Source organism: Peromyscus leucopus, chromosome 8b, assembly GCF_004664715.2.
Source record: "Peromyscus leucopus breed LL Stock chromosome 8b, UCI_PerLeu_2.1, whole genome shotgun sequence".
Taxonomy (NCBI): Eukaryota; Metazoa; Chordata; class Mammalia; order Rodentia; family Cricetidae; genus Peromyscus; species Peromyscus leucopus.
Genome location: NC_051086.1, coordinates 34,965,154 through 34,970,125, shown reverse-complemented (window position 1 = coordinate 34,970,125; position 4,972 = coordinate 34,965,154). Strand labels below are relative to the sequence as shown.

The 4,972-nt window shown below is 49.6% G+C and overlaps 1 long non-coding RNA gene across 1 annotated transcript; it reads left to right on the top strand.

Annotated features, from left to right (window-relative positions):
- Positions 1–1,124: 1,124 nt before the first annotated feature.
- LOC119086943 lies at positions 1,125–4,006 on the top strand. The gene is made up of 3 exons (XR_005090356.1): positions 1,125–1,457; positions 1,745–1,825; positions 3,067–4,006. It is a non-coding gene; the product is annotated as an uncharacterized LOC119086943 (long non-coding RNA).
- Positions 4,007–4,972: the final 966 nt, after the last annotated feature.

Here is a 4,972-nt window from a genome sequence, read left to right as displayed (position 1 = left end):
TTCAAGGCCAGATTGAACAAATTAGCATGATGCTGTCGGTTTCCTCCTCACTGGCACAATGGGAGCAGTTACAAACCTACCATACGGGGTTGTGGTAAGGAGAAAAGAGCAGGTGGTGTGGGATGGTGGCCCAGTGGGTAGAGCACTGGCCACACAGGCATGAGGACCTAGGTCTGAGTCCCCAGAACCCAGATGAAAAACTAGGGGTGACTGCATATGCCTGTAACCCCAGTGCTATGAGGCCTGAGAGAGAGATTTATGGGGCTTGCTGGCCGTAGTGTAGCTGAAAAACTGCAACCTCCAGTTCAGGGAGACAACGAGTCTCAAGGGGATAAGCCAGAGGACGATTGAGCAAGGACCTAGTGCTGTCCTTTGGCTTCTGTGCATTCAAGCACACACACACACACACACACACACATACACACTAAATATATATACACATACACACAGGCACACACACAGACACACATAAACACATACACATGCACATACATACACATACACAATACACACACACATGCACAATAAATATATATATGCACATACACAGACACACATATACACATGCACATACATACACATACACAATACACAATACACACACATGCACAATAAATATATATGCACATACACAGACACACATATACACATACACACATGCACACACATACACAATACACACACACACACACATGCATTCGTGAGCTAGAAGTATATAGCACAGGGTCAAGCTTGATGATGGGGCCTCAGCAGAGACTTGACCTTTACACCCATGTCAGGCTGCCTGACATACTTGGTCTATCCTTGGCTTTATAGAGGAACCAAGTGCCTGTCCCCTCAGGTCTGTGTCTTGTCTGGGGTCTACAACTCACTCTTCTGCTCCCCTGGGTCCTTGGGCAGCTTCTGCTGTTCACCTGAGGGTTCCAGGTGCTCCCTGAGTTCTGTAGGCAACACAATGTCAGCCGGCAGAGGATCTAGAGCCGGGCAGGAGGAGCCCATCCCGCCTCTAGCTGGGTACACAGCATGAACTGCTGATTCATGGGCACTCGTGAGGCCTGGGCTGCTCGTACAGCCTCTCATCTCCAGCTGTCGGCCAAAGCATAATTGTAGCTGTCACTTTGGCAGCAAGATGCTGTGATGTGTCCTAAAACAACTGCCTCTGCTCCGCAGCAGAGCTCTCGGGAGGTGGGAGGGATCTGCAGCTGCTCCCTTGGAGAGAGCCATTCTGGAAATCAATCTGCATGAGACTTGTCCAGGTGCAGTCCCAGGGCAGTGTGAGCCCCAGGGAGGGGCCCTGGGCTGGAAGCAGCTGGGTGCTGCCTACGTCAGCATCTTCCGGAATGCCGTCCTGATGGCATCCATTAATAAGAGACAGGCTGCCGTTGGAGGGAGGCATTGCTGGCAGCTCTGAGGAGTTGGAAAGCAGCCTTTAGACAACGCAGGAGCTGGACTCCAGGGTGAATGGAGAGTTAGACAGTGGTGGCGGGAGGTAGGGCCAGAGACATAGCTGGAACCAGATTGAGAAAGAAGCGAGGACGCTGAGGGCCAGACCTGCAGCTTGGACTGCGTCCTGGAAGCAATTGAGAGTCTCTGGAAGCCTTATAGGAGACAGTGAAGTGGTCGATGATGGGGGTGGCGGGGTGGAGGTGGGGGGTAGGGTGGTCTGGGCTCCAGTATCCTTGAGGAGTGTCTGCAAGTTTAAGACTCTCCCTCCCCACACACTTTGCACCATTCCCTGGGCTAGGAGGTGACGGAGGCTCTGTACTCCGTGGATCATTGCATCGGGGAACCTCATCACGCCGGCAGAGAGCAGAGGTCAGCAAGGGTAAGTCCTGGGCCCATTCATTCTTGCTTTTTCTGTCTGCTTTGACCAAGAGGACTTCATAATCAAAGTACCTATAACCAGAAATGCCAAATGTGGGTGGGGCGGCAGCCCACAGAGGCGGAGAGAGGCTTCTTCTGGGGGGTGGGAGGGGGTCTCGCTGCTGTGAGTAGAGCTAACTTCTCAAGTTGCTACCCACAAAGAAAAGAGCAGAGGGGCTGGGGATGTGGCTCAGCTGACAGAGGTCTTGACTGGCACACACGAAGCCCTGCACAAACTGGACATGGACATCAAGAAGCAGGGAAATCAGAGGTTCAAGGTCACCCTTAGCTATATAGAGAGTTGGAGGCTAGCTAGGGTACATGAGACCTTCTCTCTCTCTCTCTCTCTCTCTCTCTCTCTCTCTCTCTCTCTCTCTCTCTCACACACACACACACACACACACACACACACACACACACACACACAGAAAAAAAAAAACACAAAAAGGGGATGTGGTCCAGCAGTTAAGAATGTTTGCTGCCTTTCAGAGGACCTGAGTTTGGTTCTCAGCACCCACATTAGGCAGCTCACAACTGCCCATGACTCCACCTCCAGAGGATCCACCTTCCTTTCTGGACTCCTTGGGTACCTGCACACACAGTACACAGAACCAGGCACAGACACAACACACACACATGTAATTAAATACAAAATGGAAATCCCTCTTAAAAATTACATTTAAAAACAAAACAAGGGGCTGGAGAGATGGCTCAGTGGCCAGGAGTACCAGCTGCTCTTCCAGAGGACCCGGATTGAACGTCCATCACCCACATGGACGTTCACAACAGCCTGTAACTCCAGTTCCAGGGCATCTGACACCCTCTTCTGACATCTGTCGGCACTGAGCATGCAAGTGGTATACAAACATACATACAGGCAAAACACATAAAAATAAAAACAAATTAAATCTTAAAAATCAAAACAAAAAAAATATATAAACAAGCCAAAGCAAGCAGACAATCAAATAATGGCAGAGACAAGAGCATGTCAGCTTGTCTGAGGAAGAAATTCCTGGAAGGAGGGAAGGTGTTCTTTTTTTTTGAGACAAGGTCTCCCTAACTCCCTATGTAGACCAGGCTGGCCTAGAACTCACAGAGATCCACCTGCCTCAGCCTCCCAAGTGCTGGGATTGACAACGGCGCCACCATGAGTGACTCAGTGAGTTTCCACTCTTATAAACTAAAATAAATACTGTCTTGTAGGTTGCTTAGGAAGACCAAGGACTAGGAAGTGTTTGGAACCGTTCCCAGACGCTGACCCACCCCCGAGCACGGATGCCAGCACATATCTGGACCATCGTGTAAGTCAGGAGGAAGACACAACTCAGTCAACAAATATTTGGTGTACCTCCTCGGAAGTGAGCTGTTGCACAAGCCGTGGTTTGGCAGGGATTCTCCTGTTCGGCTGCGAGCCGCTCAGGGCAGGATGCCTTTCAGGAGGAGGAGGGGCAGGTGGAATCGTCTTCCTACTCCTGTGTGATCCTCTGTGGGATGTCCCCTGCTCTGGGCTGCCAGCCGCTAGGCCAGTACTGAGCAGTGAGGAAATCCTGCCACCACAGTAGCTCATTCAGTAGGGTTACGGTCGGTGGGCAGGGCCTGAGCCTCTCTCCAGAATCCAGGCAGCATGTCACAACACATAGTAGCCCCCTGTGACTGCCATGGCCAGTTTGGAGCAACATATCACAATGTAGTTTTGCCTATTTGGTACATTTTTCCCTTTAAAAAAAAAAAAAAAAAAAAGAATCACAAGATTTTAGAACTGGATGCAGTGCCTTGAGACAGCGTCTCCCAGAATCTGTCTTTGTTTTTTTGTTTGCTTTTGTTTTACGGGACAGGGTTTCACTGTGTAGCCCTGGCTGTCCTGAAATGCACTCTGCAGACCAGGCTGGCCTTGAACTCACCTGCCTCTGCCTCCCGAGTGCTGGGATTAAAGGTGTGCACCACCACTGCCTGGCTTATCTCTGCTTTTCAGTGCAGTCATGACCAGTTTTCTTTGTGAATGCTGAGGATTCAAACCCAAGTCCTCATGCTTTCTCTTACCCATGGGACCATCTTCTTAGTCTCTTATTGGATTTTGAGACAAGGTCTCATGGATGGCCTGGAACTCACTATAATATCAGAAGATGACCTTGAACCTCTGATGCTTCTGCCTCCCAAGTGTGGAGATTACGGGCATACTCTACCATGCCTGGTTTTATGCAGTGTTAGGGAATGGAACCCAGGGCTTTGTGCACGCTAGGCAAGCACTCTACCAACTGAACTACATCCCCAGGTGTTTTGGAGACAGGGTCTCTCAATATAGTGGAGACTGGCCTCCAGCTCATCATTCTCCTGCTTCAGCCTCCCAAGCCCTAGAATTGCAGCTGCAAATACATTAAAGAAAACAACAACAACAACAAAACAAAACCTAAACAGGCCTTCATCTTAGAAACACTGAGGCTTCCATGTGCTATGGACAGAAGGATGGACGAGACAGCCCGTCAAGGGTACTCGCAGGTTTGAACGCTAGAACCCCATATAAATAGGAAAAAAGGGACAGAAACACAAATCTATGTCTGTGAAGCAGAGGGGTTTACTTCTCACTAAAAACCGGCTGTGGTGGCAAGGGTGGGGGATAGAGTGAGTTGGCTTGCCACCAAGTCTGATGACCTGTATTTGATCTCTGGAACCCACATGGTAGATGGAGAGAAGAACTGATTTCTTAAAGTTGTACTCTGACCTCTAGACATGTGCTGTGAGTGGCATGTGTGTAGGGACATGCAAGAGCACACATGCACAAAATAAGTAAATAAATAAATGTAATTTAAAAAAACCTACTGGAGAGATGGCTCAGTGTGTCAGACATGTGTTGTGCAAACCTGAGGACCTGAAGTCGGGTTCCAGGAATCTGCATATTGCCAGAAGCAGAACATGAACACATGACCTCAGCTCCAGAAGCAGAACATGAACACATGACCTCAGTGCTCTTCCCAGTGCTCCTATGGCAAACTGTGAGGTTGTCCCCAGAACCACAGACCGGCTAGGCTGAGTGTGCAGAGGAGAACAGAAGACCCTCATGTCTCAACCAAGGGGGAAGGCAAGGACTGACGGACACCAAAGACTGTGCTCT